Below are 22586 nucleotides of genomic sequence, written 5' to 3'. Positions count from 1 at the left end.
GTGCAAGGATGGGACTTCCTGATCAAAATAGCTTTCTGAGGCAAATCCTCTATTTTTACTGGATGACTGGAAATGCTCATTGCTCATTCAGGGCATGAAGTCTACAACCTCTGCCGAATCTCAGAAAGGTTTCTAAAATTACTCTCGATTGCCCGTTTTGTCACTAACTTCTCCCAATTAAAAATGTAAACATCCCTATAGGTCTCCCAAGAGTCATAAATGGGAACTCTCTGTGGGAAGATAGAATTGTCTATGGACTTTGCTATTAATAATATTTTACCCACTGCAAGATGCCAGATGTGGCACTGCACAGCCCTGCCCCTTTCTTATGGGTGAGGGGTGGGGTTTCGATGGTGACACCACACCCACCATCTTGCAGATTTTGACCTCCTTTCTCTGTGGACGCTGCTGGCATCTGCAATCTTTATTTGGCTTTTTGTCCCTCTGAAAAACGGGCATCGTTTATAACTACCCATTTGTTTTTGAAAAAATAATATGTCGAAAATGAATGAGCAGATGCGTGCAACATGCATGGGAAAGACAGATTTGATTTGCTGAAAGAAGATACAATTTTCTCCCAATAAGGTTATTATTAGCAGGGTAAAAGGATTTGGAGAGGTGCTGTGGTACAGAGGGAACGTTGTTGGTCCAGGACAGGGACTTGGGTTGAAGTCCATCCTTAGCAAGGGAAACCCACAAGTCCTTCTCTCCCTGCCCAGCCTACCTGACAGGGTTGTTGTGAAGGGAAGGCAGGATGTAAATCCAACAGATGAGAGGGCCTCTGCAGTGCAGTAGAGAAGGTGCAGGTCACTACAGAGCTGATCAAGCGATTGATTTGAGTGTGTCTTTTGCCGCTGTGGGGGGTGTTTTGTTTTATGGATTTTGATCTTGTAAGCCGCCCAGAGTCACCGTGTGTGAGTTGGGCAGCCATATAAATTTGTCTAATAAATAAATAAGGAGTGGGGAGACCCAGCTTCTGGTCCCCACTCAGCCCCCAAACTTCCTGAGGGACTTTGGTCCAGTCCCTCCTTCTAATCCAGTAGAATCCAACCTACCTGGCAAGGTTGTTGTGCGGAAAAACATTGGAAGAGGAAATGCAATGCATGCTGCCTTGAGCTCTTGGAATATCCTTCTAACAGATCAAGATGATGATGATGATGAAGCATTCCATTATTCCTGAATTTGGGCAGCCCATGTCCAGCAGGGCAAAGACTAATGTCAGGCCAGGGGTGTCAGGTGGTGGCTGTAAGTGTGCATCACGCATAAACATTTGGTGGCCCTTTGATTGCACAGCCACAGCAACCATCTTGACTTTTTTGACCATGGGCATGCTGGCCTTCCAGCCTCCTCTGCCGGGGCACGACGCTTCCCTGCCACCTGGTCTTCCAAAACCTGTACGATGTTTAAACTCAGGTGTGAAGTTAAACAGTTACAAAATGTTCATTTAGCAAGATTGCTGGAGATCCTTCTCCAGCTTCAGCAAGATTGCTGCCCTAATATGGGCAACACGATTTATCATTAACACGACACTTGTTGTGTCATTATGTTGGGTCATTAGGAGTTACCATGCAAAACCTTTGCAAAGGCCTCCCTTTTTTGCAACAAAATCTCTGCGATGGCCAGGCGCCCGCCTTGCACCCTTGCGGAAAACATTTTGTTCCTCGCCCCAGTCAGAAATGGCTCCTCTCTTCTCCCCCTGGGTGTCAGGCCTCTTGGTCTGAGAAATGCAAAGCTGGCTTGAACCTGGTCAGACTTAAATCCCGGCATCCAGTTCCTGAAAAGGCAGTGCTGTGCGAGGCGTCTGCCTCCCTCTTTATCGGAGGCAAATATTTCCAGAGTTCAGCAAATACTGTCTCCTGACCGGCTGTGTTGACAGATGGCTGTTCAGAAGGAGAAGAAAGGGGGACCTCTGGGAGAGAAGGTGTTTCTCTCACCTCCTCCGATCATGCGCTCGGATCATGCGATGTGCGATGCTGCGTCTTCACCACAATGCTTGGGGACCAGCCCCATGAGGCAGGGTGGAACATTTGTCTCCAATGGCAAATACTGGGGATGGAAAAGCTAATTTCCTGGCTGACCTGGTGTGCATTACTGGTAGACCAGGGAGGAAACATGACCAGATGAGCTAACCCTACTTTATTGCAAGGCTACATTAGCAGAATCTTGCAAGTCTGAAAGTACCAATCTCCCACTGTCTCTTTTACGGCCTGATTAGTTAGGGAGGATCCTTTCTGAGTCTCTTTCTCTGCCTGTTATGCAGCTGCGGGCTCCTCCCTCTCTTATCTGTTCCGGAGGCAGCATCTCTCTCCCACCCCCGCATCTCTGAAGGTCATTCTCACATTCCGTTACAGGGGGCAAGAGGTCCCCCTCTTGGCCCCTAAATTGTGGGGTGCTGCAGGATTCAGTACTTTCTCTGCTCCTGTTTAACATCTACATTAAGAGTGAGTTCATCCGTCACCATGGGGTAAGGTATCATCAGTATGCTCTTGATTTTTTTTAAATCCATTCAATCGTGTCCGATTCTGGGAGACTGCCTGGACAAGTCCCTGAAGTTTTCTCGCCAAGGTTTTTTGGAAGTGGTTTGCCATTGCCTCCTTCCTGGGGCTGAGAGAGGGTGGCTGGCCCAAGGTCACCCAGCTGGCTTCGTGCCTAAGGCAGGACTAGAACTCGCGGTCTCCCAGTTTCTAGCCTGACACCACGACACCAGGCCAGCTCTGTTATGCTGATGACATGCAGCTATGCAGTGTATCTCTGCCCCTGGTGAAGTAGGCAACGCTGCCCACGTCCTGTCTCAGCATCTGGAAACTGTAGGGGGTTGGATGGGGAACAACAGGCTTTGGCTCAACCCTGGCAAGTTTGGGTAGCTTTGGGTTTGGGGGCCACCTGGATCTAGGAATGTACCATCTTTGGTTCTGGATGGTGTGCAGTCTGGAGGGCTTTCTGGACTCACAACTCCTGCTTGAAGAGCAGGTGGCAGCCATGGCCAGGAGGGCCTTTGCACAGCTTCATGTTGTGTGCCAGTTGTGGCCATTCCTGGATGAGGAGGCTCTATGCTCAGTCACTCCTGCCCTGGTCACCTCCCGCATGGATTACTGTAATGCACTCTACATGGGGCTGCCCTTGAAGAGTGTTCAGAAGCTTCAGTTGGTGCAAAATGCAGCAGTGCAGGCAGTTATGTGCGTGCCTAGATCTGCACACGCTGCACCGCTGATCCACAAGCTGTACTGGTTACCAATTTGCTTCTGGGTCCAATTCAAGGTGCTGGGTTTGACCTTTAAAGTCCTACATGGCATGGGGCTGGGTTATCTGAGGGACCGCCTCTCCCCAGTGGCACCTACCTGCCCCATCAGTTCCCGACCTTGGTGGCCTTCAGGAAGGGCCTGAAGACCTGGCTTTGCCATCTGGCCTGGGGATCGGAGCGTGGCGCGGAGCCCATAAAATGGCTGTGCTGCTTTTGAATGGCTCTGCTGCCCCAGTGATGGCGCTGCATGGTTTTTAATTGTTTAACTGTTTTTAACATTTGTATTGTCTGTATGGCTGTTTTATTTATTTATTTTTTAATGTTTTGGTACTGTTGGTGTTTTAATTGTAAGCTGCCCAGAGTCACGAATGTGAGAAGGGCAGCTATATAAATTGAAAGGGAGAGAGAGAGAATGATAGAATGATTTACAGGTCAATGTTCTCAGCCAGTCCTGGTGGGCCCCCAATTTTTCCTTAATTATCCAGGTTAGTCCCATCTTTCTGGGAAGTGTTATGGCTGAACCTCTTTTTTTTTTTTAAACATTGCTGAGGATTTGTTTACAATCTATTTGCACAAATCGTTAGCATTCTGTATTTTTTAAATTTCTCTCAAGGTACTAGCCTGGGGGAGACAGGGTGTAAGCCAGCCTATTCACTAATTCTCTCCTCCCTTGAAAGTTCAGTTTGTGTCAAGTTTCTAGTCCCTTTGATTTTTGAAGATATGACAAAAGGCACCAAAGCAGTGTTCTATCCGTTTTCTCTCTGCAAAACAATGCTGTTCAATATCTTGAAGGTATTAATTTTCATATCTTGTCGTTCAAAGGTGAAACTGACTTCCACGGCCTCACCACAAAACATCTGGAGGAACATCTGGTTTAACTTTCTTCCCAAAGACTCTAATGTTCTCCAACTGCAAAATAATTGTGTTTTGTCTACAGCTCATGTGTAGGGAAGTGCCTGAGGTGAGCACTAACACAGAGCACAGCAATTTAACATACGACAGCTGTTTGGACACATTTTGCCGTGCTGAAAACATATTGCCTGTGATCATGCAGCACATCACACCACACCCACATGCACACAAAACTAACCACAGTTAGCACAACAAACTTACCATGTGTGAATGAGTGGAAATTCATACACACTGTGCATGTCTTCAAATATAGGTACTTTTAGAGTGTGCTATTTTCTAAAACATGCATCTTTGCAAGCAATTTCCCATAATGCATTTTAAACATCTATCTACGCCAGGGTTTCTCAACCAGGGTTCTGTGGCACCCTCGGGTTCCACAAGAGGTCATTAGGGGTTCCCTGGGAGATCACAATTTATTTTAAAAATTATTTCCAATTCCAGCCACTTCACATTAAAGAAATGTTTCATTCTTTATTTTCAGTTTAAGAACACAGTTCATGCACCTATACAGGCCTACACTTGAAACGAATAGATTAATTTTGTAACTTCTGGCCTATCTTTGAGCCTGAATGGGCTCCCTGAGGCCTGGAAAATATTTCAAGGCTTCCTCCAGGGTCAAAAAGTTGAGAAAGGCTGAGCTAAGCATACATAATTTTGTGGCTATCTTAAGGACAAACACCCTGGGTAACTTAAATATAATAAACACAATAAAAGATATTGTCATTAAAACTGAATTATTCCAAACATTAAAATACTCCCCTAAAATATTACAGCTTCTATTCCAACCAGAATCCCAGGCAGAGGAATCAGACTGAATCAGGGGAAAACCCCAAAGCTGCACACTTCCTCCCTTTTTTGGGGGGGGGGCGCACTTTTTGAATCATAGACCTTTGTTGTTTATTCGTTTAGTCGCTTCCGACTCTTCGTGACTTCATGGACCAGCCCACGCCAGCCTTCCTTATGGTCCAGCTCTCGCAGCCATATGTTACTACAGGGAACACCATTGCTTTAACTATGCGGGCCTTTGTTGTCAGTGTGAGGTCTCTGCTCTTAACTATTTTATCGAGATTGGTCATTGCTCTTCTTCCAAGGATTAAGCGTCTTTTGATTTCCTGACTGCAGTCAGCATCTGCAGTAATCTTTGCACCTAGGAATACAAAGTCTTTCACTGCTTCTACATTTTCTCCCTCTATTTGCCAGTTATCAATCAAGCTGGTTGCCATAATCTTGGTTTTTTTGAGGTTTAGCTGCAAGCCAGCTTTTGCACTTTCTTCTTTCACCTTCATCATAAGGCTCCTCAGTTCCTCTTCACTTTCAGCCATCAAAGTGGTATCATCTGCATATCTGAGATTGTTAATGTTTCTTCCAGAGATTTTAACTCCAGCCTTGGATTCCTCAAGGCCAGCTTGTCGCATGATGTGTTCTGCATACAAGTTGAATAGGTAGGGTGAGAGTATACAGCCCCGCCGTACTCCTTTCCCAATCTTAAACCAATCCGTTGTTCCGTGGTCCGTTCTTACTGTTGCTACTTGGTCGTTATACAGATTCTTCAGGAGGCATACAAGATGAGTTGGTATCCCCATACCGCTGAGAACTTGCCACAATTTGTTATGGTCCACACAGTCAGCTCCAGGCCTTGTTTTTACCGACTGTACAGATGTCCACCACCTTTGGCTGCAAAGGATGTAATCAATCTGATTTCGGTGTTGTCCATCTGGTGAAGTCCATGTATAAAGCCGTCTCTTAGGTTGTTGGAAGCGAGTGTTTGTTATGCAGAGTGAATTGTCTTGGCAAAATTCTATCAGCCCATGTCCTGCTTCGTTTTGTTCTCCCAGACCATACTTACCTGTAATTCCAGGTGTCATTTGACTGCCCACCTTAGCATTCCAGTCTCCCGTGATGAAAATAACATCTCTTTTAGGCGTGTTGTCCAGCAGGTGCTGCAGATCCTCACAGAACTACTCTACTTCAGCTTCTTCAGCATCTGTGGTTGGGGCGTATATTTGGATCACTGTGATGTTAGATGGCTTGCCCTGAATTCGAATTGAGATCATTCTGTCGTTTTTTGGATTGTATCCAAGCACTGCTTTAGCCACTTTACTATTAATTATGAAGGCTACTCCATTTCTTCTGTGGTCCTCTTGTCCACAGTAGTAGATCTGGTGGTCATTTGATGTGAAGTGGCCCATTCCAGTCCATTTCAGTTCACTGACGCCCAGAATGTCTATCTTTAATCTTGACATCTCACCAATAACCACATCCAATTTGCCCTGGCTCATAGATCTTACATTCCAGGTTCCAATGGTGTGTTGATCCTTAGAACATCGGATTCGCCGTTCACCGCCAGCACCGTCGGCCGCTAGCCGTCCTTTCGGCTTTGAGCTAGCTGCGTCATCACGTCTGGGGCTAGTTGAGCTCATCCTCTGTTCCTCCCCAGTAGCATTTTGACCATCTTCCGACCTGGGGGTCTCATCTTCCGATGGTATACCAACATATCTCTGGTTGTACTGATCCATTTAGTTTTCACGGCAAGAATACTGGGGTGGGTTGCCATTACCTTCCCCAGGGATCGCATTTAGTCTGACCTCTCTGTCATGACCTTCCCGTCTTGGGTGGCCCTTCACGGTTTAGTTCATGGCATCATTGAGGTGCTCAAGCTCCAGCACCACGACAAGGTAACGATCCTTTGCTGAAGGAATCATAGACCTGCCTCCCCAAATTTAGAGTCATGCGTTGTCAAGGGTAGGTGAGATTTTTCTTCCTGCATGGATCTGAAGACCCAGACTGGGAATAAAGATGTTTTTTTCAGTGGACGATAAAACGCTGACAGGGTGCAATGGGTGGGGCTTTGCATTTGACCTAAGAAAATAGGTGGACAAGAGACAGCTCAGATGTTGGTCATGAATGGTTAAGTAACTTTACTGATCTAGTAAAAACAGGCTCCAGTGGAGATAACAATAGGTTTGGTATTTATGTTCATTAGCACAACAAACCGGTTAAGTGTCATGCTCAAACGTCTGATCGATTCAAACTTTTCGCAAGGGGAGAATCACTTTCCAGACAAATTCACGAGGCTGTTCTACAGGTAGTCCTCGCTTAATGACCACAATTGGGACCAGAATTCAGTTGCTAAGCACAGCAGTCTTTAAGCAAATCTGGCCTGATTTTACAACCTTTTTTGCGGTGGTCATTAAGTGAATCATTGTGAGCATTAAGCAAACCACGTGGTCATTAAGCAAATCACACAGTTCCACGTTGATTTTGCTTGCCAGACGCCGGCTGGGAACGTAGAGAATTGGGATCACGTGACCCTGGGACACTGCGACAGTCATAAATGTGAACCGGTTGCCAAGCACCCAAATTGTGATCATGTGACCGTGGGGATGCTGCAACAGTCATAAGTGTGAGAACCGGTCATAAGTCGTTTTTTTCAACACTGTTGTAAGTCCGAACCATCACTAAACAAATGGTTGTTAAGTGAGGACTACCTGCACTGTTCGTGAAATTGAAACATGAAAAGGGAGGGAAAGAAGCAAAAGACAATAATTTGAAGTCCCCTTTAATGGGAGCTGTAAAAGAAAACTGCCCCCCCCCCACTGAATATTGACTAAGGATTGGCCAGTGACAAATAATAAATGGGCTTTTGACAATATTTAATGGAGAAATCGATCAGCGCGCCAGCCCAAATCTGAAACGCGGCTGACTTAAACAGGACAGATTCCCTGCAGTCACCACCATGGCTGCAAATGGAGGGGGCTGTTTCTAGATATTTTGAGGGCGAAACATTCAAAAACTGTAAGTCCTAAAATAGACTTAGTGTAGTAGGAAAAATCAAAACCTCAAGAAAATACCCCACAGAATGCTGGTCCTGCTCGCGTCGCATTAGACCTGGGCTGCTGCAATGCCAGGCTGCCCCGACATGAGTAGTAAGACACCCCCCGCCCCCCAGTTTCTCTACCCAGTAAAGGCCTGCAGCCTAACCGTCTGCTCCATATTAAAGCATCCAACAATAATCTATTTTATGTATTACATTTTGATCTGCTGATCCAAGGAAGCCCAAACCGCCCCAGTTTACTGGTCTCCAGGAAGTTCACTTGCAGGGCACAAAGCCAGTGATCTGCTTGTGCTGGCTGGGGAATTCTGGGAGCTGAAGTCCATGCAGCTTAAAGTTGCCAAGGTTGAGAAACACTGCCTATAGAAATAAGTGTTATAAAGAGCAAATCTCTTTTCACTGAATCCAGATTTTCACTGAACAAATGGGGGTCAGGGCAGTGCATCAGTATGATTAAATTTTTCAAGCAGACCTGCAACAATAATGGAGGGGGGGATTATTCTTCCCACCTTATGGTCTCCACACGCGTGTTGATGACTTGAGTCACATCAGTGGACATCCTGCTCCGCTGTTCTCAGTCAATGGCTTGTAACTGACGTGGATGCCCAGCGTGGTCCAAAGTCAACACAAGTTCTCATTCTCAAGAAGAATTGAGAAATTCCGTTTTTGTCCCAGCTCGCTTTCCAGCAGGACTTTGATCCGTCAGATCATTTTTTAGAAAATTGTTTAGCTTTGAGCTGGGATGACTCCTCGGCTTCAGATAAGGAAGACTGCAGACAAACAGTTCGAAGTCGCTGCGTTTCCTCCCGAGGAGGCCAAAGAAGCAGAGGTTGAACCGTGGCAAGACAGAGGCGCTGTTTGTGCAGAAGCCACCACAGGTGCTTGGGTGTCTCTACCTTAGCTTGGAGTCTGATGGCACGCTTCCCAACCAAGGAGGGCCACAAAGGTGGGAGTACCATAGAAGAGAATCTCTGTAGCTCAGGGTTGAACTGTGGAGTCCTTGGTGCTCTCTGAGCTTGGTGCTTGGCTTGCAGACGTTTCATGACCCAACATCATCAACAACATCTGCAAGCCAACCACCAAGCTCAGAGAACGCCAAGGACTCCACAGTTCAACTCTGAGCTACAGAGATTCTCTTCTAGTGTTACTGCAATGTGCTCTACCTCGGGGTTCCCCTGAAGACTGCCCAGCAATTGCCTGGTGGGCAGCTGGTTTAGCAGGACCGCACCGATACAGGCTGCTGAGGACAATTCAAGGTGCTCCTTTTGAGCCACAAAACCCTACCAAGGTAGGGGCCCAGGATTTCTATTGGGTTGTCCTCTCCAAGGTGATTTTGGCTGGCCTGCTTGTTCTCCTCACAAGACTGGGAGGTGAAGGGGAGGGTGGTCACAGAAGGAATTCTTCTCCAGGATCGTGTGTGTGTCTGTGTGTGTGTGTTGTGTGTGTCTGTGCTTGTGCAATTGAAGCCCTGTCCCTTTAGTAGGGGCTTTGATTTTGTGGTCATGGCTGTCATTGGACTTTTTACACACACACACACACACACACACCAACAGCCCTGCAGCTGACACTGAAATATGTCTCAGCATTCTTGAGGAAAGGCCTTTGCTGGATCTGACCTGGCAGACTATCTTTCTTTTAGCCAAATCCAGTCCAGATCAGCCCCTGCCCCCCGGCCCCCAGGCCAGAGCTGCTGTTCCTTAGAAGAAGAAATAAAGGCCAGTTTAAGACTTTTCCCCTTCCTGATTGGTAGGGAAAGAATCAAGTTCTCTTCTTCGCCTATCTAAGTTCTCATCAAACGGAAGGCTTTTGCCAAAGGAAAAATTACATCTAAGAGTGCCAAACTCTGGGTTCTGATGAAACAGATAATTAAGATTATGGCTAGTGAAGAAACATTCGGTAAACACAGCTCCTTTCTCAAGCAATTATCTTTAAAGAAATTACCTTAAATGCATAGGGGGGATTTAAGCTTGTAGATGAGCTAGAATGGAAGGGAAGAAATGGTGAGGGAAGAAAAAGTGATCTAATGCATAATGCAGTGTTTCTCAACCTTGGCAACTTTAAACCATGTGGACGTCAACTCCCAGAATTCCCCAGCCAGCATGGCTGGCTGGGGAATTCTGGGAGTTGACGTCCACATGGTTTAAAGTTGCCAAGGTTGAGAAACACTCGTATAATGCAAGTGGCAGAAACGTTCTTTCAGAGGTTTAGGCTTTAAAATGGTGTGGGTTCCTACAGTTTTGCAATTCTGTACCAACCACTGAGGAACTCTGCTACTTGTAGAATTTGGCAACAGGAACCAATGTAGGTAAGTAATTTGCACACACATTGCACTAATCTTGGGAGGAGTTAAAAGGATGCTGAATGCCTCACTGTGCCCATGAGAAATCTAGTTCACTGCCTGGTATTGACTGGCTGGTTATGTATGTGCCACCACATCTTAGCAGCCACATCTTCTCCGTGATTTTCTGTCCCAACCTGGTCCTTCAAGTCTTCCAACGGTGGACCCATCGCTGATGTAGTCCCTCCCCCTTGCTGCTGGTTGTCCTCTTTTTCTCTTTCCTTCCATCTTTCCCAGCATCAGAGCCTCCTCCAGAGAGTTGAGTCTTCACAACATGTACCCCAGCTAGAATAATTTGAGCCTGGTCATTTGTGCCTCGAGGGAGAACTCTGGGTTGATTTGTCTGAGGATTCATTTTTTTTCTTGCCTGTCCATGGCAAGAAATACATAAAAATATATAAAGGCACATTATGCAAAAAGCTTCAGAAGATTATTTTGGAAAGAGTAGCTATGGGATAGATGAAGTTTGTAAAATTATGAATAAATTGCTTGGCGCTGTCCTGTGATCAGCGATAAGAAGCGCATCATTGGCTAATGTGCTAATGGAATTCCTTGCCAAGCGTTGTGGGCGAGAGAATTTCAGCAGAAGGAGAAGGAACAGGATACTGGCGAGATGGACCTTGGATCAGAGCTAATAAGTTCTTTCATGTCTTCTGTTCTTACACGTTATCTGTGCTGCATTTAAAAAAAAGAGGAAATTGGCAAGCTGAATCCAAACGGCCCACCAGGGTTGGGTCATCAGGAAACGGGTCAAAAGTGGGCCACCAGGGATTGTTCCCAACTCACTCTGGATCTGCAGACCTTCCTTTTTTGGGCTGTTTCAGTCAAACCACCCCCCGACCTCCATTTTCCTGAATGGCCATGTGATGGTGTTGGATAACCACAGCCCTGATTCAGGGACCTGACAGGATGTGGCTGGACATGTTGCTCAAAAAAATCTGAGTGGCTTGTTTTTTTTTCAGGGTCTGGGGAAACTCAACGTTTTCTTGTTTTTCCCAAAAGGGAAGGAGCGCATGAGAGAAGCTTGTACTTCACAGTTACGGCGGTTTCTGCCAGACAGAAGGCTGATTAACACCATCTGTGGTGTGCATCCAATAAATTCAACCTGTGTCCTGAAAAAGAAAAAAAGCTGGATTCAGACAGGATGATGCAACACAAATGAACCCAAAGGGTAAGTTTTCCCAACAGGCTAAGCCACAACGAAGCTAGCAAAACTAAGCCAAGAACATTTGGAAATGCAGTCGTGTGTGTTAAGCATGGCCTCTGCATGGAGGGGGAAAGCCACCAATTATGTTCTCTTCATGGGTGGTGGGAAGGGGCTGTTCAGCCACTCCCAAGTCCCCCCAGCTAACAGGTTGCACCAAGGACATTTCAGACAAGCTGTTTCTGAGCACAGGTTTAGTGCTCTTTTAAAAGCACGTTAAACCCACGTCCAAAATTTGCCTGGCTGAGAGGTCACCAGTCCGGAGGAACAGCATGGGGTGGAGCGGGAGGGAGCCTCCCACTGCCTGAGAACCCCACAAAGTATGTATGAATGTATTTATTAATTAATTAAAGAGATTTATATGGCTGCCCAACTCACTCATGGTGACTCTGGGGGGCTTACAAAAATAAATTTTTTGCCTTTATAGCTGCACAATCTTGGGGGCCCTAAAGGGTTGCAAAGGGGTGTTAAGGAGCCGCAAGCAGCCCAGACCAGTAGGTTGCCCCCCCCACCCCCCGGCCTAAATTCTGTGGATTTGGGCTTGGGGAGGAATTAGTGTCTTCCACCCCCTTTTTCTATTCCCTGTGATCTATCCCAGCAAACACCTGCAAAGGATTGGACGGCAGTAAGACTGGCTCCCCTTCACCAGTTGAGCCTCGTATTGCTCTCTCTGGTTAGCTGCTAAGGGACTAAAGATGAGAATCTTTTCTCTTGCAGCATCAAATGGTCCGAAAAGGGCTGAGCAGGCCAAGGGCTGGGACACGCGGCCCCCTATTTCTTTTCTGCAGCCCCGGCAGCCTGTCCTCATCCTATTGCCAAAAACCCCCAAGGCTGTTTCCTGCACAAAATAACATTGTGGAGGTCCTGAAGCAGAAAGCTAAAGCCAGCCCCGACTCTCCCCAATTCCTCCTGAAAAGATGGGTAACAAGGAAGGGAGGCTGGATCTATTCTCCGTGTAACCAAGGAAAGGACAAGAACCAGCGGGTGGAACCTTTGCACAGAGAGATCCACGCTCAAATTAAGGAGGAATTTCCTGACCATGGCAGATAGGAAGCAGTGGATCAGCTTGCCTCCAGGAGTCATGGAAGAATTGCAGGGGGTGGACTAGATGATCTCCAAGACACCTTCCCACCCTGTGACTCAGTTTTGTCCCTCCATCTGACGCGGTTTCACCCCTTTTACGCCACTGCCCCCAAATACGAAAAGGATCCACCCCGAATGTCGCTTACCCTAGCACCACTTTTCCCCTTGAAATGAGCTTCACAGTGTCTGCATGCACACAACTGGGTCAGCAAAGGAGGTAGAGGCTGCATTCGCACATGTGAACCTTAATTAGTGTTCAACTTGGTTTTTTTTGTAACGTAGTGAACTGGGCAAACCCAGCCTGTTTGCTTAGTTATCACCACAGGTGATTCCTCCCTTCCTGGTTTCCTCCCTCCCTCCCCTTCCTCCTGCCCTCTCTCTCCTTCCTTCCTTCCTTCTCTCCTTCCCTCCCTCCTTTCCCTCTCTCTCCTTCCTTCCTGTTTTCTCTTTCCCTCCCTCCCTCCCTCCCCTCCTCCTTTCCTTCCTTCCCCCCTCAGTCCCTGTCTCTCTCCTGCCTGCCTTCCTTCCTTCCTCTTCCTCCCTCCCTCCCTCCTCTTTGCCTCTCTTTCCTTTCCTCCCTTCCTAACTTCCTCCCCGTCTTTTCCGAAAGCAGCAAAAACCCACCCACGGGAAGGACCCCGGGCGAGCCCTCGAGAGGGCTTCTCGGGCAGGAAGCAGCGTCTGCCTGGGCCGGGCCGGGGGTCTTTCTCCTCCCTTCCCCGCCCGGGTCCGGCTGCCGCCTCCGCCGCGGGAGCTGCTCGGCCTTGGGGCGGCAAGCGGCTCCAGCGCGGGCGAGGCGCGGGCTGGCTGGATCCGCTCCGGGAGGAGGCGGAGAGGGGCCGACGCGAGGCCGCCCTCTCCCCGCTCTGCTTGCGCGGGTTCCGGCGCAGGCAGCGCTGCGCGGGCTGGGGGTGAATCGGTGGGGACCCGCCGCTCGTGGCTGCGCCGGCGCGTCGCCCTTCGCGGCTGCATCGGGTCCCCCGAAGGGCGGGGCTCAAGCCCCCGCGGGTGCCGGGCCAGAGAAGCGCAGGGTGGGCGCGGGGAGGAAGCAGGGCCGCCCCCGCCGCCTCCTGGCTTTAGGGTTGTCCGGGCTTCTCCGGAGCAGGGAAGGAGGGTGTTCCCTACTGTGCGGTTCCGATGGAGCTTTTCCAGGCGTGATCAGTTCCTCCTGCCTATCCGTGGAACTTCAGGGGATTTTCAGAAAACGCTGGCCTTTCCTCGTCTCCCCGACGCCTTCTTTCGGTGTCATTCTTCGGATTTCCATAAAAATCTGTTAAAGAGGCAATCCTGGAACAGCTCTCGGGGCACCGAAGGCGTTGCGTAGCCTGGCCACGAAACGCCCGCAAGGAAACAACCAGGCACCGAGGACTCCGCGGGTCACCCGAGCTACAAATGTTCGCTTGGATTAGTCCTCGGCGAACTTGGATTGGGGATGCTGAAAGCATCTTCTGAGTCAGTTTGCCCAGGTATGCGGTCCATACAGTCAGGAGGCGGTCAGAAAAGTCAAGATGGCTGCTGCGACTGTATAATTGAAGTCCTCCTCCTTTTTTTACTTTTATATCTCTTTTTAACATTGTACCTCGCCCAGAGTTGTTTTGAATTGATGGCTTTACAAATTCAATAAATTAAATTAAGGATTGAATTCATTTTACTTTAATAGCTTACAGATCTTTTTTTTCTGTTTTTCCTTCATCTTTTCCTTATGTTTAATTTATTTTAATCACTGAAATGTGTGTCGTTTTTTAAATTGTACAGCAATTTATTGATGTATCATTTTTATTTTTTATTTATTTTTTAGCTTCACTACTTAAAAAAAAATCAATGAATAACAAAACTTGAAGCCTCATTATGACTTCGTTTGGAGGCCAGAGCAAAGAGGATGTTTCACTTTCCTGTCATTTTTGCTCTGGAGAGATCTGCTGGGATCTCCATTACACTGCATTTTTATCATCTCCGGGTGAGCCCCAAGAGGTGATTTGCACATATGAATAATAGCCACATTATGCAAAATGTACTAAATTAGATATCCTCTTGGTTTATGTTTTTTTTAAAAATAAAAGATTGAAGACATTTTAAAAATAATAAAGAATACATATCTTGAATCTGCTCTTTAACAGTAGGGGTGTCAATGTTTTTTCTGTCTATGTAAAATAATTCTCTTTGCCAAGTTTTACAGAGTTTCTGGATGTGGCAGAAACTTATCAGCAGGGGGTGTAAGAGACAGGTAGCTTTTCTTCTAAAGATCTGGCCTAGTTACTTTCATGCCAATCCCTGCTCACTTCTGGAGAAAAGCTACAGGTAGTCCTCAACTTATGACCATTCATTTGGTGACTGTTCAAAGTTACGACAGCACTGAGAAAAGTGACTTACAACTGGTCCTCACACTTATGACCATCACAAAGTCCCTGTGGCCACGTGATCAAATGTCAGGTGCTTGGCAACCAGCATGTATTTACAACAGTTGCAGCATCCTGGGGTCACGTGATTGCCGTTTGTGATCCTCCCAGCCGGCTTCCCACAAGCAAAGTCAGTGTGGGAAGCCAGAGTCACTTAACAGCCACGTGATTCACTTAATAACCATGCTGATTTGCTTAACGACCATGGCAAAAAAGGTCATAAAATTGGGCATGACTCACTTAACAACTGCCTCACTTAGAGACAGAGGTTCCAGTCCCAGTTGTGGTCGTAAGTCGAGGACCACCTGTACTGATCTCACCCTCGCCCTTCTGGCCTGTTAATAGGAAGCAACTTCTAATATTTTGTGCATCCAACGTTGGAAGCCATTCTGTGAAATTTTATTTTGAAAAAAACACCAGCGTGGGGTTTCATTTGTTCCTTTTGAACCAGCCTGGGGGAAAAAAAAACTGATCAGGATCCCTGGTGTACTCTGGGAACCATGACTAGCCAGGATTTTCAAGCCACCTTGTTCCCACCAGCTGAAAAGGTCTTGCTGATGGAGTCAGATGGCATATCCTGCTAATGAGGCTTGTCCAAGCAAACAGGGCAAAATACACACTTTCCAAGCTGGAGGCCTGGGCCCTTTGGGCTGGTGGGCATGGATCACATGGCTTGGGTTAAATTTATTTAGCCATTTATTTATTTGAATTTATTAGCCACCCAACTCCGATGGGTTATGGCTAAGCAGGCAGGTACCAGCCACAGGTTGGCAATCTTTGTGGCAAACGCACAGGGTAGAAGGGGTCAGCGTCCTCCCAGTTCAAGTGACTGATGTTGGCTCCGATCAGGAGTGCAAATGAAACAGGAGCAAAGCTTGAATGGTTTCCGGATTTTCTGGATCACCAGTAAAAGAAATCTTTCCTCTTATTCTTTTCAAAATGTTTTGGGTCACGCTGCAATTCACCTCAAAATATGGATTATGCAGCAGGCTACGAATACTGTATTATCATTAATAAAAGATTAGGTTCTCTTTAGGAGCAATAGTCATACCCTTCTGGGGTGGCTTTCTTGCTTTTTCAGGGGTGTCATCAGGGAGGGGGTCAAAAAAGTCAAGATGGTGCCCATGGCCATGCAATTGAAGTCCCTCCCCTTTTTCACATGCATCACCATGCATGCAAAAGGGGGTGGAGTGATACTATCTATATACATCGCATATTAATCAAATATCGAACAAATGTCTGCATTAAAAAAATAAGAAAATAATGTATAAGATGATTCTCTAATGTTACAAAGTATCAGAAAATCTATGGCATAGAAGAATATATTGAGTCATTTTTGACTAGCAGATAAACTTGTTTTTCAAAAATGGATACATTACAAATCTCTTGAATCCAATTTTTAATAACAGGAATATGACTACTTTTTATCATTCCTTTTTTAATGTAGACTTATTTTTATTTATATTTATATATCAAATTTATTCCCCCACCCATCTCACTCAGAGAACCAACTCTGGGCGGGTTACATAAAACGGGAATAAAACATTAATTAAAATACGATAAAACAATAAAACATTTAGAAATGGGTCTGAATTTGATTAATATCTGACATACATAGATAGGTTCCCTCTTTTCTACCTATTGTTTTGGTTTTTGTTAACTTGGGTGGCTGTGTTTTTTGGTAGTTTTTCATATATTTCTTTTTCTGTATTTTTGTGTTTTGTGTTCTTTTATATTTGGTATTCATTTTCTATTGTTTTGCATAAAACTTGTAATATCTATATTTTTAAAAAAGTGAAAGGGCTGGGGCTTGGACATATGTTGCGACCCACATCTTGACTTTTTTGACCCTGTGCTTTTGGAAATGAAATGATACAAAGCTGGTTTTTCCCATCATGGAAGGTCCTTAATGATCAGCCTCTGCAAGCAGAGCAGGTGCTGTTCACATAGCAAAATTGCTCAATTTGGTTAGAATCAAATTTATGGATTTTTTTTTCTGGCTTCACACGTGATGTGAACATAGCCCAGCAGGTTAGTTTATGATCCACTGTGTTCTGCAAACTTTCCCAAATGGGTTAATTCAATAACCAAGTTAAACATATCGTGTGAATACAGCCAATGAACATTTTCCATTGAAAGGTTGAGCAATTTTATTTTACAAATTCCTTGCAAATATGTCAAAGCAAGGTGTAGAGTGGCCTTTCTCAACCTTTTGAGCCTGGAGGAGCCCTTTAAATATTTATCAGGCCTCGGGGAACCCCTGCGCATTCAGACTCAAGTAGAGGCCAGAAGTTACAAAATGATTCTATTCGTTTCATGGGCAGGCCTGTATAGATGCATTAACAGGGTTCTTAAACTGAAAATAAAGATAGAAACTTATTTCTTTAATGTGAAGTTGCCCAAATTTGAATAATTTTTTAAATAAATTGTTATCTCCCAGGGAACTCCTAAAATGACCTCTTGCAGAACCGAGGGTGCCACGGAACCTGGTTGAGAAACCCTGGCTTAGAGAATTTTTTTTATTTATTTATTTATACATTTATTCACTGCCCATCTCTCCCCAAGGGGGGGACTCTGGGCGGCTTACAAAAAAACAAGATTAAAATATAAAACCGTTACAATTAAAAATACAATAAAAATATAAGTATAATAAAATCTACATGGCGAGGAGATCTTAATCAGACTTTCAGTGTGGTAGGTCCCTCCAGATCACTTCATGGCGCTAACCATCCCCAGGTGTAATTATTTGCCCTCCCGTTCCAAGCCTGCCTGCAAAACCAGGTCTTTAATCTTTTGCGGAAGTCCCGGAGCGAGGGGGCCTGTCTGACCTCTGGGGGGAGGATGTTCCAAAGGGCGGGAGCTACTGCAGAGAAGGCCCATTTCCGAGACCCCGCTAGATGGGATTCTTTTACGGATGGGGTCCGTAACGTGCCCTCCCTGCGTGACCGGGTGGGGTGGGTCGATGTGATGGGGATGAGACGGTCCCTCAGATATCCTGGCCCCATGCCATGGAGGGCTTTAAAGGTATTTAAGGGCTTTAAACCTTGAATGGGACCCGGAAGCAAACTGGGACCCCGTGCAGTTCACGCAACAGAGGTGTTACGTGTGCAAATCTTGGAACGCCCAAGATGGTCTGCGCGGCTGCATTCTGAATCAGCTGAAGCTTCAGGATACTCTTCAAGGGTAGCCCCATGTAGAGTGCATTACAGTAGTCTATATGGGAGATGACCAGGGCATGAGTGACTGTTCGGAGAGCCTCTCAGTCCAGGAAAGGGCGTAACTGGCGCACAACACGAAGTTGCGCAAAGGCCCTCCTGGCCACGACTGCCACCTGCTCTTCAAGCAGAGTCGTGAGTCCAGGAGGACCCCCAAGTTACGCACCGGGTCTGTCTGGGGCAGTGCAGCCCCATCCAGAACCAGAGATGACAAGTTCCTGGGACACGAGGTGCCATTAACCCACAGCCACTCCGTCTTACCAGGGTTCAGTCGAAGCCTGTTGTTCCCCATCCAGGCCCCCACAGACCCCAGACACTCTGAGAGGGTGGTCACGGCATCACTTACTTCACCCGGGATGGAGATGTACAATTGAGTATCATCAGCATGCTGATGATACCTCAACCCGTGGTGACGGATGATCTCGCCCAGCGGTTTCATGTAGATGTTAAAAAGGAGAGGGGAGAGTACTGATCCCTGTGGTACCCCACAAAGAAGGGGCTGCGGGGCCGATCTCTCCTCCCCTATCAACACTGACTGGGACTGGCCCTGGAAGAAGGAGGTGAACCAGCGTGAGACTACGCCGCCCACCCCCAACTCCCTGAGCTGTCCCAAAAGGATACCGTGGTCGATGGTATCGAAGGCCGCTGAGAGGTCAAGAAGAGCCAGGATGGATGCACTGCCTCCATCCCGTTCCCGCCAGAGATCATCCATAAGTGTGACCAATGCCGTTTCTGTCCCATAACCGGGCCTGAAACCTGACTGAAAGGGGTCTAGATAATCCGTTTCCTCCAGGACCCTCTGGAGCTGCAAAGTCACCACGTTCTCAACTACTTTCCCCAAAAAGGGGAGGTGGGAGACTGGTCAAAAATTATCCAGTACAGTAGGGTCCAGCAATGGCTTCTTGAGAGGGGGTGCGCCAGCACCTCCTTGAAGGCTACCGGACATACCCCCTCTCTCAAGGATGCATTTATCATCGCCTGGACCCAACCACATGTCCCCTCCCGAGCTGCCTTCACCAGCCAGGAGGGGCATGGATCTAATTGGCAAGTGGTGGTGTTTACAGTCCGGAGGATCCTGTCCACTTCCTTGGGTCCAACCGGATCAAACCGCTCTCAGATAACAAGGCTAAAATGTTCCCTTGGTATCTCCACAGACCCTGCTTCACGCACGGAGTCCAACTTAGACCGGATCCGAGTGATTTTATCCTGCAGACGCTCAGAAAACTCTTCCACACGGCCCTGTAAGTGGGTCACTGAACCCACCTTCCCCAAAAGGGTGCATGTGATCTTAAACAGGGCCGTCGGGCGGCAATCTGTGGATGCAATAAGAGCAGAGAAATACTGCCGTTTCGCTGCTCTTACCGCCACAAGGTAGGCCTTAATAGCGGCCCTAGCTTGTGTTCGGTCGGATTCGGTCTTTGTCTTCCTCCAGCGGCGCTCTAGGCCTCTCTTAAGCCTCTTCAGAATCCTCAACTCCTCCGTGAACCACGGGGAGTGCCGGGTTCGATGAGGCAAGAGAGGCCGCACAGGCGCGATCCTGTCCAAGGCCCTGGCCGCCTCCCTATTCCAGGCAGCTGCCAGGGCCTCCGCTGGACCATGCAGCAGATCACTGGGTATAACCCCCAGCTCCCTCTGAAACTCAGCCAGGCCCATCAGTCGCCGGGGGCGGGCCAGTCGAATGAGTCCGGCCTCCCTGCGGGGGAGGGGGGGGCGGCATAGGAGAATCTCAGGCTCACCAGGGCGTGATCTGACCATGACAAAGGGGGAAGATGTACTTCTCTCCTCAGATCACGTTGCCACTGCTCCGACAAGAAAACTAAATCCGGGGTGAGGCCACTGTCCCGAGTTGGGTCTCGAATGATCTGAATCAGGTCCATGGCTGCCATGGTGGTCATGAACTCCCAAGCTGCCTCCGAGGTCCGTCCCAGGGATGGCAGGTTGAAGTCCCCCAGAACCATGAGCCTGGAGAACTCCACCGCCAACCCCGAGACAGCCTCCTGCAGCTCAGGCAGGGAGGTTGCTACGCAGCAGGGAGGCTGGTACAGCAGCAACACCCCCAACTGTTCCCGAGAACCCAACTTGAAAAACAGGGTCTCACACCCAGTCACTTGTGGAGCAGGGCCCCTGAAGGCCACCAGAGATTCCCGGATGACGACAGCCACCCCACCTCCCCTGCCCCGAGATCTCGGCTGGTGCCATACTCGAAACCCGGCTGGGCACATCTCTGAAAGAGGGACGCCTCCCTCCGGGCCCAGCCAGGTTTCAGAAATGCATGCCAGATCCGCCCCCCTGTCTGCGATCAAGTCGCAAATGAGGGGGGCCTTGTTGTTAACAGACCTGGCATTTCAGAGCGGCAGCAATGCTTTTCTCTTCAGCTGAGAATGCAATGAACTTTTCACCACCCTCATCTCCTCTGCTGAATGGAACAGAGAAGGTGCCACGGAGGAGGGAAGGAATTCCTTGGTTGATTTTCCTCACCCTCTTGTTTCACCCAGTTTTGATTAGATCCACTTCATGTTTCCTTCCAGCTGATTTGGGTCTTCCAAGAGAAGGAGGGAGAATGGACAACTAGCTTTTGTGGCTTAGGACAGCCTGAGAAATTGCTATAATTGAAGATATGTGAGGAAGGCAGGAAGGCAGGAAGGAAATCTTATTCTTTCCAGTTTTTCTAAAATGTTTTCATCTGTTGTTCTATTAGGGGGTGTGGTTTTTTGTCTTTAAGTTTGCTTCTTCCCTGCTGCCACCTTGTGGTGAATCTGGACTCTAAAGGCCCTGGGACTCTGAAAAGTGAGTGGATTTATATTGCTAAAATGCTGGTGGCTTCCTCAATCCTTCCCTTCAACGCCTTTTGAGACACGGTTGATTTGCAATTCTTTAAAAGCAGGGCTACAGTTCTCCACTACAGAATTTAATAAGATGCTAAATCGCTAGCAGTCAAGAAATACGCTGCAGACAAGCACTTGGTAGAGCAGCCATGAAGGCCTTGGAGAAGACATTCAGATGCTGGGGGGTGTCTCTACCTGCAGAGCTCAGAATTGTGCAAGCCACGGTAATCCCCATGACACGCTAGGGAAGCGAAAGTTGGATTTTGAAGAAGCAGGAGAGGAAGAGCATTGATGCCTTTGAACTTTGGTGTTGGAGAAGACTCCTGAGAAGACTGTGGACAGCCAAGAAATCCGATGGATCATTGAACAAATCAACCCAGAGGTCTCACTCGAGATGCAAATGATCCCAGCTCAGATGATCCTGCTTGGGATACATAATGTGAAGACCCAGCTCTCTGGAGGAGGCTCTGATGCTGGGAAAGGTGGAAGGAAAGAGAAGAAAAGGATGACGAACAGCAGGGTGGATGGACTCAGTTACAGCAGTGATGGAGGGACCCTTGGAAGACCTGAAAGACCAGGTAGGAGACAGATCCTCCTGGAAAAGGTCTAGCCATGTGGTTGCTAAGGGTCACCACTGACGTGATGGCTCATAATCATATCTGTCACAATTCTAGGTGGTGTACAGAGTATAGGTAATATAGGTGAAAACAGTAACAAGGAAAGACAAATTAAACAATTAAAATTGCTAAAACCCACATCAAGGAATCCACAAAACCTGTTACATACCATTAAAAGAAAACCAAATGTGAGGTCATAACCCTTAAACCATGATCAAAGAAGGAACAGGATGATGGAGTTTTTAAATGTTAATAAAAGAACTCCAAGCAGCTAATAGCAAACTTGCAGAGTAGAAGCGTGAACCAAAAAAGAGAACTTGCACGTTAAGCTTAATTGTGTTCAGAAATAAATTCAGTCTTCACACCGTAGTTAGATGAAGAAAAATAGAGGTGGCTTACTTTTATTTAGCAGATCTGGATACAGGTGGATTCATAGTAGAAAGCATTTAGTCATCATTGGTGTCATGTTCACTGTTTCAATGTAGTTTATACATCATAACGTTTCTCATGCCATGGCGCTGACGCGCGTTTCTGTTTGGGAGGGAGCTGCTGTGAGACCTTGTGCCAAGCTCTGTATGTGAAATCAGCACAATGGAATGTGTTTGGGTTGTGTTCTCTGTTCAAGGCCTTTTCCCACAGACCATCAGGAACCGTTAGGAGCGCCTGGGATTGTGGACTTGAGAAGATTCTACGGGGGGAGGGATTTCATTTGCACCGAGGGTTTTTAGTTTGAATTTGGCGCGCTTTCATCATTCTCAGCTTTCTTTGTGATCCTGCACACTATTCTTTAATAAATCAGATATCTTTGGATTCCTGCTCATGAGTCTGATAGTGTTTTAGAATAGGCAACCATTACAACTGGTTCTTGGACTTTCTATGTGGAATAGAAAGTCTGGGGACAAGCAAGATGTTAGAGGACGGGA

Source organism: Candoia aspera, chromosome 5 (assembly GCF_035149785.1).
Source record: "Candoia aspera isolate rCanAsp1 chromosome 5, rCanAsp1.hap2, whole genome shotgun sequence".
NCBI lineage: Eukaryota > Metazoa > Chordata > Lepidosauria > Squamata > Boidae > Candoia > Candoia aspera.
This window is presented reverse-complemented; position numbering follows the sequence as displayed.